The following is an 11,059-nucleotide window of genomic DNA, read 5'->3' as shown; positions in this document are numbered from 1 at the left end:
CAGAATGTGTGGTTCCTTTTGCAGACATCTGGCATGTTGTTTCTAGGGACTGGGGCGAGTGGGCCAGGCTCCCTAACTGTCCCCCACGATTTTCAAAGCCTCATTCAAGAATCTGGTTGGGGGTGAGACCTTGGGGGAATGTTCTTTTGGTAGTCAGAGTACCAGCCCCTCCAACAAGCTGTGGTCCCTGGTCCTTCTGTCTAGGTGGCACAGGAAAGGGCCTGTGTGGTCACAAGTGCATTGCCAACCATTGTCCTCCTTGAGGCTCTGGTGGAACAAACCAACCACAGACTATAAGATCTTTACCAGAAGACCCTGCACAGAGAGAGGGAGGAAACTGTCGTGGTGAGGTATGAACAGAGGGCACATGCCGATGGCCTGTGGTGTGGCCCCTATCCTGCTCCCCAACTGAAGAACAGCCTTTCCTGAGCTAGCAAGAGAGCTCAGCAGCCACGCCTGACAGCCTGAGTTCAGTACCCAGAATCCACATGGAGGAAGGAGAAAACCAACTCCCATCTACAAGTTGTCCTTTGACCTACACACACACACACACACACACACACACACACACACACACACACACACACCTTGGCACATGCCCAGCCCCCACCCCACATAAATCTACAAATGAAAGTTTAAAAAAAATACGCATTAAAAAAAAAAAAAACTACCCCCGAGCCTCCTCTGAGCTGCATTTATTTTAGCCACTCCACAGCCAAAGAGGAAGGCATCCTGGAAGGAGTGTGGCTGCCCGCACCAAGCCCAGGGTCCAGTTCTTAAGGGGCAAAGGCATCCACACCCAGACCCTATGCACGCAGGAGCTCATAGGAGGGACAGCGTATAATCCAGACACGAAACCGGATGTGGTGTGAGCCAGTCACAGTACGGAGAGACACAAAGCGGCCAGCTCAAACAGGATCACAGCGACAGCTGCAGATGGAAACTGCATGGCTTACTTCCTCACTGCTGTGACAAAACCCTACAGAACAACGTAAAGAGAAAGGGATTAAGGAGTTACTCTCAGTTCCTGAAGGGGGAGCACAGTCTACAGAGGTAGGAAGATAAGGTCAGTCCCTAAATGTCAGACTCTTGTGACCTGAGCCTTGCTTCTCTTTCAGAAACACAGGCATCCCTGGCCCCGAATGTCTTGGGCTGGACTCTGTCTCGCCATCAAATATTTCAGAAGGGCAAAGAGGGCACAACAGGGACATTCCGTGGTCAGGGAAGTCTGACGTCGCCCGTTAATGTTGGGGTGCAGGAGAGCAGACCCATGACTGCAGCAATGACTCCTGGGAAATCCACTGTGAACGGAGAGCGAGGTCTCTCCCTCACACGGTCCCTCAGCGCATGCCATGCCATGCCACGAGAGGGGCTACGTGTAGGTTTTCAAAGACCCCTGATCACCAGAGCAAACCAGAAAGCAAGCTCTCACTGCAAACTGGGTCTCAGTGGCTCCCAGATCTGGTGTCTGCTGTGTCCCCGCCCTGTCATGGTTGACTCTCCTGGCCTGTGATTTAGGAGTTCAGCCCTATGAATTTCCAAGACAGATGCAGCCTTCTGCTCGCCAAGAGCCAGATGGGTTTTTTTTTTAATCGACTCATCCTGCACAGAGCATAATTAGAGGCAGAAACAGCAGTCGCCAGGGGCGTTTAGCTAGGCTTGGAGGAGAAAAGAACCTCGGACCCCCCCAACCCCACCCCCACCCCGAAAGTGGGGCGCCATGGAGGTGGCTGTCTCCTCCTCAACATCAGCAGTGCCTGCTCTGGGTCATGGACAGTGGGCAGGGAGGTAAGGCTGAAGTCCAGTGAGGGACTCTGGGTGGGCTGTGCCCTGAGTCAAAGGCCAAGCTCAGCCACCCGCTTTGCCAACCATGCCCGAAACTTCCCAATCCCTGCCCACGAGGAACGAGTGAAGACCACTCTGACCCTTCCTCTACAGGGAACCTTTTGTCACTGTTAGTATTCAGGCATCTGTGCTGGCCTGCCCTTGGGGTTCTGACAGGATACGCCCTCAGCTGCAGCCACTAAGAGAGCATCACCTCTGCTTCAACCCTGTCACATGGGGTCTTTCTCTCCTGTGCCACTTTTCTTAAATTACATCAGACACCACCTTGGATGATGGTTCTTTTTTGTTGTTGTTTTTTGGGGTTTTTTTGTTTTTTGTTTTCAAGGCAGGATTTCTCTGTATTGTTTTGCAGGCTGTCTTGGAACTCGCTCTGTAGATCAGAATGGTCTTGAACTCACAGAGATCCGCCTGCCTCTGCCTCCCGAGTGCTAGGATTAAAGGCATGTGCCACCAGTGCCCATCTTGGATGATGGTTCTAAGACGCTCTCCACAGAACCACTCTGCCTAGGCAGTGGAGGGTCACCATGAAAGGCTCCCCAGTCTCCCTGCTTTTTAAAAGGAAAAAAATCTGATCTTTTTCCCTCCCTTTACACTCTGAACTGCAATGAGGTAGTTTAGGGCTGATCGGGAGCTTCATTAGCAATCAGGTGACACAGGCCCATAATCCCACTGTTCAGAAGGTTGGGGCAGGAGGAGCTCAAGTTCCAGGCCATCCCCGGGCTACAGAGTGAGCTCAAGGCCAGCCGCCCTAGCTCCTAAGTAAGCCCAGCCTGGGCAACTTAGCAAGACCACGACTCAACATTGGAAAGTAAAATAGAGGATAAGGGTACTGTCCTGGTTTGCTCTCTGCTGCTGTGATATAACTCTGAACAAAAATCAAGATGAGAGGAAAGGGTTTGTTTCGCTCCACACTGCCAGGTAACCGTCTGTCCACAGCTTTCTCCGTGGGGAAACTGTGACAGAGTGAAAACCAAGGGAATAGACCCTGGAGTGACAGGTGTGTCTGACGGAAACTGTGTGACAAGGTTGCCCCCCACCCCTGATCCACCAGCTACAGTGACTTTCATCATCTGCCTCTCCACAGTCACCTTAACTCCAGGCTGGAAGGCTGTGTAGACGTCTCCCAGCTGCTTTTAAAGCTGCCTTATCGTTCTAAGAAGGCATCATACGTAATTACATTTAATAGACACAGAATTGATTGAAACACTTAGCTGGAACAAAAAAGCCCAGACCTAATTTTGTAAACATGTTATTGTACAGTAACCCCCAATGAGTTTGTGCTTAAATCTCCTAATTAATTTTTAATTAAAAAGCTCAAGGATGCTATTACACTTGTTGTAAATGGCAGCCCCATGCAAGCAGAAACCACGGAGCAATGCAGACGAATATCTCCCATTAAAATCTGCGGTAATGAGAACGGCTGTGCTCTGTATTTCGGAGACAGAAATGGAGGAGAAAACGCCATTTAAGAGAAGGTTGGAGAAGCTTCCTCAGCTTTTCTCCCTCTTTCCTAACTTGCAGAGGTATGTGTACATCGGGCGGCTCGTGATGGGCTCATATGCGACAAGCTGTCCAAACCTTTATTCCAACAGATCTCTCTTCAACCCTTTCCAATATCCAGCTAAATGTATCTGGTGCCTTTAGTAGAAAATTATATTTAATACGGTCACAAGCCAAAGAAGGCATCCACTTCGTCCAGTGATAAATTCCATTGTCATACTCAAACACTACCCAGTGTTGAATTAAATAAAGTTCCCCCCTTACACACACACACACACACACACACACACACACACACACACACCTGCCTAGCGCCTTATTCTGTCCTCGCTGATCTATTATCTCTGTCTATCTGTCCAGGCTTGCAAGAATTCTTTTGAATTGCAGTAATTGAAACTTTGTGTGTCTCTGGGGATGTGGGTGATGTCACCAGTGGAGAACTATTAATAGCACCAGACACAGCAAGAGTCTCTGTCTCGATGAAATATCTCAATAATAGGAGGGAGAGCATCGTGGAGAAGGACCATATCACTCTCTTCAACCATAACTCAGCCAGGGTGAGAACATGGATAGACGAGGTGTCCTTGGCCTGCATGGCTGCTGGGTAGATAAGCCCTTCCAAGGACTGTGATTCAGAGGTCACTGGCTGTTTACCGCTGTGCTTTCTAATTAAAAGGGGGTGCCCACTGCCTCTGACAGTAGGAGGGGTGTGGTCTGTGATTAGGTACCTGCTTCTCCTTCTCCAGTGTTCTGAAGTAAGGCTCTGACTCTGTCCACACATCCTGCACTGAGGTTTTCCCTGAAAACTCATCTCTGTTCATTCAGCCTTCATGGCCTTCCCCTCTGTGGCAGAGTCTCAGCCTTGACCTTGAATCACTGCCCATCCTATGGCCTCCTAAGATCCATGGAAAATGGAGAAGTGTGCTTGGCTGCTCCTCCCTCAGCGCCAGCAGCGGCCCCTTCCCAGCTGTGATAGCCAAAAATGTCTCCTAACACTGCCATATCCTCCCCTGGGAAGAGAGAGAGAGAAAAAAAACTGCAGTTTCAAACCGTGGCTGCAGGTTAAACAAAGATGGATGCTCAAGGAGAAACACCCAGAGAGCCAGGATGTGGCAACAAATCTGTTGCCCCTCCACGCCACGTCCTTCATGAAGGTTTCAGGTTTACTCGGGCAGTCAGGGAGACAGTGTGGTGAGTGTGTGTGCACATGCGTGTGCACTAGGACACCAGGACACCAGGATACCAGCGGGTGTTTGTGTAAGGGGCAGGAAGGGAATGCACGACTGTGAGATAGTCAGACACACTCAAGGTTCATCCAGGGCCCTAGCTTATGCCCAGACTCTCAGGAAGACCTTCATCTGACTGCTCTTCAGAGATGACGTGTTTGGGGTTGCTAGCACTGCTTTTGCGACAGGCAGGGTAGGTTACACATGTGCCTGGAATGGGGGCACCGGAAGGAAGAAGCCTGGTCCTGAGCACCCCTGGTCCATGCAGACTGAGGTATAGAGAGACAGTCACTGAGGGGTGGAACCCACGTCCTCAGACCCCTTTTGTACTAGCGGGATATAGGACACAGCCAGCACACGCTTGTTTTATAGAAACACAGGGCAAATTCATTTGAGGAGGGAGAAGATTTTTTTTTCCTTCTGATAAATGGAGCATTTATTTTCATTTCTGCTTTTCCTGATATTGGACGCTTGGAGTTTCCCTAGCAAGAACAGAGTGGAACCAGGCACGGGCGTATCTGGGCAAAGGATTGCCTGGCCAGAGATAAGCTGGGGAACTGAACTATGCGCAGGCTGGACCACACCAGGTCTGGCTATCACCTGAGCCTCAGCTTTCCCAGGGAAGTAGATAACCTCCAGGGCAAGCCAGGTCCACACTTCAGGTCAACTGTGTTTTAGTAAGAGAACCAACAGCAGTTTAATGGGGCTACGGTAGGATCCCCGGCTGCCTCACTCTGCTGCTGGAAAAGCAAGCCTGCTCTCCCAGCTCCACGGCTCCCCACAGCTCTCATCCTTCCCCATACAGTTCTCGCCAAAGAGTCCCTATTTTTAGCAACTTCTACAGGGCCACCCAGAGGCAAATATTGCATGGGACCCACAGCATTCCTGCTGTGATAATCCACACCTGAGCCGCCGAGGAAAGCTAACCTTTGTGTGAAGGAGCTGGTAAGTAGACTGCTGTGGGTGCAATTTGGAAGAGGCAGCATCAGCCCCACTTGGCTGCTTTTCAAGCATCTTGAAGCCTTTTAGAAGCATCCGACAATTGCCATGGTAATTGCAACTCACCTCCTCCACTCTGGAAAGGGCCCTAAGGTCTTCCTCCAGGGGAGACAGCAGCTTGATGAAGGCCCTTGTGTACCAGCTCTCCTGTAAAGTCCTTCAATCTGGTTCCTGTTTCCAAACAGACAAACCCAACCTTGGTCAGTCACGATCACTGCCAAATTTCATCTCTTCTGAAAAGAAAATGAAAATCAACAGGAAATAAGGAGACCACTGTCCTGAATTCCTACCTCCTTCTCAAACGTGCCTCTCATTGTCTGGGGTTAACTTCCTCCTCCGGCCAGGGCAGGTGTTCGCTGTGTGTCCTGGTACCCAGTTCCCCTGGCTCCCTTGCTCTCTGTCTCTTGGGACTGCCTTGAAGTCACCAGGGCCTGAGTTATCTAGGTCACTGCAAAGCTGCTTTCCTGGGATTCGAGCCTTAGCTCTGAGCGTGCATCGAGCACAGCAGCAACTCCGAAGGGGCTGAGTTTCTCCAGACCATGTGTAGCCGCCCCGTCTGCTTAAACGCTCACTATTTTGCTCTCCGGTACCCTTGATGCTGTGACTGTTTGCCTGTGGTTGTCTGTCTGGATTTTGTTTTTTGAAACGGGGTCTTGAATCGAAGATTCCCCCGCCTTCTGTCTCCCCGTGTGCTGGTTTTAAGGACATGGGCCACACTGTGCTGGGGTTCTCGAGAGTAAAATTCACTGTTGTTACCCTCTCCCTTCTGACTGCATGTCGTTACCTGTCAGTGCTCTGGGGGCATCTCATCCTTGTCTCCAAGGAATCTCTTTTCCCTGGGGAGGTTGTCATCAAACCCAGTGTCCTGGTTTCTGGTACCACAGCAATTCTAATAAACCTCTAACTTTCTCCATTAGATTCAAATCTCAATACCACGTGGCTATAAAATGACATCGAGATTCTTAACTCTTTGCTCTCCAGGCCTTCTGTGAGAAATGGTGGGCCAAGTTTCTAATGAATTCCAATGAATCTCTCTCTCTCTCTCTCTCTCTCTCTCTCTCTCTCTCTCTCTCTCTCTCTCTCTCTCTCTGTGTGTGTGTGTCTATGTGTGTGTCTGTCTCTCTGTGTCTCTGTCTCTGTCTCTCAGGTCACTTACAGAGATCTTGTTTGAACGGTCACTGATGACACAATCAGATTGTGCTAAATTCAGACTCATCAAGTGCTCCTTGTCACTCGTGTGCCACACGGCTGGGGTATCCGGGTGACGACAGGGCCCAGCTACTAACGCTCTTGCTCTCCGCCCAGATCTCAGTCTGACTCATCAGCCCAGTGACCTGGGAAAGGAAGGCCCACACACGTGTCAGGTGCCTGCTGCACCCTGTGCTGAGCCTCCGACATGGGATGTCCATGATCCTCCCTGCAGCCCAGCCACAGATGAAGGACTGGGACCCAGAGGCTCTCGGGACCTGACCCAGGAGACCAGAGCTGGGAACCTGACCAGCCTTGGGTGCTCCTGTCCCCCTCCCAGCTCCCCCTGAGGCTCGTTTTGCACATCTTGAAGAAGCATAGACAATCTTCACCACTCTTCCTAAAAACACACACACGGGTAGGTACTGAATTCACCTTTCTGGCAAACCCATGGAAGGTGTGTCTGTCCGCAACTCCCCTTCATACACAAGCCCCTGGAACTAAGGAGGGGATGCCGTGGCACAGCCCACACCCCAGAGGTATGGGGCTGGAACCCTTCCTGCAGTGAAGCTCCACAGGGTCCCACCTCCACAGTGTCCTCTCTAAATGACTCCATAATGACCTAGAGGATGTGTCCTTAGCCAGCTGGCTCCTGCCTCTTTTCAACTGTCCTTGGACCTCAGGGAAATCAGAAATAGCCGTTCCTCGGAAAAGGCTGCAGCCCCTGCAGCAAGGGTGCGGTGAAGGGTGCGGACACTCAGAGCTAATGAACCGGAGGCAGACAAATCGGGTCTCCTTTTCTGTCTGTCCATGGTGACCTCCAGGAGTTTTCATGGCTGGGGATAATTGATTTGTGAGCCCTGGGATTAGATGCGGGCTATTCTGTACAGTGAGGGCGAGCCTGCAGAGGGGGGGAAAGGAGGAGTTTTCTGTGTTTTCTGCTGAGCGGCCTTAGAATAAATAAGATGCAGCAGAGTAATGAAGTCCGGACAGCTTTCGTCTTGGACGGCCAGAGTCATTACGCAGGAATAATTCATGGCCTGGTGCTGTCGGCCCTGCCTATGTTCTGCTTGGCTGTCAGATGCTATGAAACCAGGCTCCTTGTGAGCCCTCATGCGTGCCCAGGCACTGGGTTTGCTTAGACCCTTGGAATTCTAAGACTTTACCAATCGTCACTATCCACCTTAACCGGCTTATGGTCTGTAGGTACCACCAGAAAGGCAGCTACCGGGACTCAGCCCCTCCAACCCTAAGACATGTCAACTAAGCTTATGTCAACAGAACCTCCCCTCAACTCCACACCCTGCACACTCTTCCCAGGAAGCTTGCCCTCTCTGTGATTCGTGGGTGCAGGAAGGAGCTCTCAGCTCCAGGAAGCTTGCCCTCTCTGTGATTCGTGGGTGCAGGAAGGAGCTCTCAGCTCGTGTTGAGCAGGAATGGTCTGCAGGCTGGGTTAACTAAGGTCGCCTCATCAGCCTCTAGCAGCTGCTGGCAAGCCTCAGAGTGGGAAGACATCTCCAGGAGACATCTACCCTGTTCCTGGTTAGAGGGTCAGCACTCTGTGTCCCCCGAAAGTAGGAGCAGAGGTGCAGCGAGTCCAGAGGCACCTTCCCTGTCCCCTATGCACTCTGGGAGGCGGCGGCCTTTAAGAATGACTGTGAGAGCCAGGCGTTGGTGGCGCACGCCTTTAATCCCAGCACTCGGGAGGCAGAGGCAGGCAGATCTCTGTGAGTTCGAGGCTGGCCTGGTCTACAAGAGCTAGTTCCAGGACAGCCTCCAAAGCCACAGAGAAACCCTGTCTCGAAAAAACAAAACAAAACAAAAAGTTAAATAAAGAATGACTGTGAATGGTCGTCCAGCCAACTGCCACCTGTGCCTGGGTCGTGAATCTGTGAAAGGGCTTTTCTCTTCCCAGGGATCAGGTTCCAAGTGCGGTCCTCACGGAAGCCCTTTGATGTCCTGGTGCCTGGAACCCTCCATAGGGAGCGACCTCAGAGACTCTGGACCAAACGCCACAGGGAGTGAGGAGCCCTGTTCTGCATGTGCAGCTTCCGTGCATGTGGGCAGGTGCTGGTTTGTATATGCTTTTTGTGGTGCTTTTGTTTTATTTCCATTTGGGAGTGTGTGTGTAAGCGTGTAGGTATACATGTGCCAAGGCACACATAGAGGTCAGAGGACAGCTTAAGAGAATTGGTTCTCTCCTTCTATCCATGCTGGTTCAGGGATCAAACTCACACTGTGTGGGGCTTGGTGGCAAACATCTTTACCCTCTCAGGTACCTCTCCAACTCTGGCCACGGCCAGGTCTGATGTGATCAGATTTGATGGCCACTCAGACAGAATTCCAGGGATCCATGATAACCTGCCCATGAGGGCCTCCCAGAGCTGATTGACCCAACCTAGTCATTGGTGTCACTCTGGGTTCACAGGACCACCTAGCCATTTGCTGGCCAAGCTAAAAACGCCCGTGCCTCGACAAACTCACTCAGTCCTCAGAGAAAACAGAAGCCCTGCTCCCCTGAGTGGAGAAGAAAGGAAGGATTTCTGAACAGCCAAAAAAACATCCTCCCGGTAAGCACCCAGCAGCTACTTGCCTTCTTTGTATTTGTAGGTGGGAACTGTAGGCGCAGAGAGACAGATGATGTTGCCTAAGGCCACAGAGGTGGCAAACGGGAGGTCTGTGTGATCATTAGTCTGGAACTTCTTGTAGTTTATCACACCAGTGACCTTTCTCTGCACGATTTTAAATCCTACTAATGCAGCCGACAAAGACTGGCATGGAGATGCTAGACCCTTTCAGAGTCTCCCATGGATAAGTGGCCTTCTGAAATTACCCTGTCCCGCAGAGGGATGCGGTCTTTGGAAAGTGTGGGAGCTCCAGGGCGGGAGCCCCTAAGAGGTGCCTGCTCTTTGGGAGACAATGGCTTGTACCAAGGTTGGTCAAAGAGCGAAGGGTACAGAGGTCCTGGGACAGGTACTCAGGACATGCTTGATGTCCCGGGGCAGCTTGCTGGGACATGGCTGGCCACAGAAACGGCAAGTGTCCTTTGTCACAAAGCACGGGGAAACCAGGGCCTATGCAGCCTTTGTGCCCACAGCCTGTGTCTCTTGCCAGTTTCCAGACTATGACATGAGGCTCCCATACATTTCTTTGTCATCCTGAGAGTGGGACAGTGGGACACTGCTTCTTGGGAGTCCCCCCCAAGGCCCTTTGCACACACCCAAAACCCAGATTGATAGCCACACTGCTGAGTTAAGAATGTCCCCCAAAGCTGACTCATTTGTCATTCACAGTCTCTCAGAGATGTCTTGGTGTGACTTCAAAAATAAATGACACCTGTGCCGTGCCAGAATTCTAAAGGGAACCCCTGATGTTGTGGCTGTCACAATGTCACACCGTGAGAGCCTATGCCAGGACCAAGACAGCCTTCTAAAGAGACTGTGGTGCTCACAGCCTACTCTTCCCTTACTGGACCTCACCACCCACCACGCTCCCCTCTCCACGGGGCCAGATAAGAGCCTCTGCTCCACTCCATCTCCCCTGAAGGCAGAGTGGGTGTCTATTGAGCACCTACTGCATGCCAGGCCACTGGCTATGCCCTGAGATGCATAGATGAACAAATAGGAGGGGACATGTCCGCCCATGCCAGAGCCCTCAGAAGACAGAATGCGGGTCACACCGGACCAGGGACAGTCTCGCAGAGGAGCCTGGCCAGGTGAAATACCAAAGTGACAGGGAAAGGCACCCTCCTGCTTAGGCAAGGCCAGTAGATGTGGGAGACCTGGTAGAATTAACAGTGGGGGGGGAGTAAAGGGATGCAGCCGCCCCCGCAGGAGCTGGAGCCCACCCCAGTGAACTCAGATCCACCATTCATACTCAGCGGGAGGATGCAGGGAACCCAGACTGCGCACGGGTCAAGGCCTCTGGGGGTGCACAGCCCTCTCCGTCCTGGGGTGTGTGCACACGTGTGAGCACCGGAGGCCAGAGGATGACATAGTAGGTCTAGGTCACCTTGTTTGAAACATGATTTCCTTGTTGTCTTTCTGCTGTGGACGCCAGGCTAGCTCGGCTGGCCTGTGAGCTGCAGAGCCCCTCTGGTCCCCACCATTGGCGTGCTGGGGTCACAGAAGCGTGTGCCATGGGTGGGTTCAGGGCGTGGTGGGCTCTGAGGGTCTGAACTCGGGTCCCCACTCTTGCGCAGCAAGGGCCCGTACCATGCCCCCCCCCCCACATCCTGGAGTCCTTACTTAAATTCTGAGTGTCAGTTTACAGCAGCCATTTCCTGGACTCCCCAACTTCAT

General features: G+C 51.9%; 2 long non-coding RNA genes across 2 annotated transcripts; one reads left to right on the top strand and one right to left on the bottom strand.

Moving 5' to 3' along the window:
* Nucleotides 1-650: 650 nt before the first annotated feature.
* LOC121134573 lies at nt 651-5,996 on the bottom strand. The gene is made up of 3 exons (XR_005871674.1): nt 5,861-5,996; nt 5,637-5,741; nt 651-979 (listed from the first exon to the last, which is right to left on the bottom strand). It is a non-coding gene; the product is annotated as an uncharacterized LOC121134573 (long non-coding RNA).
* Nucleotides 5,997-6,662: 666 nt separating this feature from the next.
* Nucleotides 6,663-9,624, top strand: LOC110341728. Its single transcript, XR_002383709.2, has 3 exons — nt 6,663-7,176; nt 8,674-8,825; nt 9,187-9,624. It is a non-coding gene; the product is annotated as an uncharacterized LOC110341728 (long non-coding RNA).
* Nucleotides 9,625-11,059: the final 1,435 nt, after the last annotated feature.

This window comes from Mesocricetus auratus, unplaced genomic scaffold (genome assembly GCF_017639785.1).
Source record: "Mesocricetus auratus isolate SY011 unplaced genomic scaffold, BCM_Maur_2.0 Super-Scaffold_100028, whole genome shotgun sequence".
In the NCBI taxonomy this organism is placed as follows: Eukaryota; Metazoa; Chordata; class Mammalia; order Rodentia; family Cricetidae; genus Mesocricetus; species Mesocricetus auratus.
The sequence above is the reverse complement of the archived record's forward strand: the minus strand, read 5'-3'. Positions and strand labels throughout refer to the sequence as shown.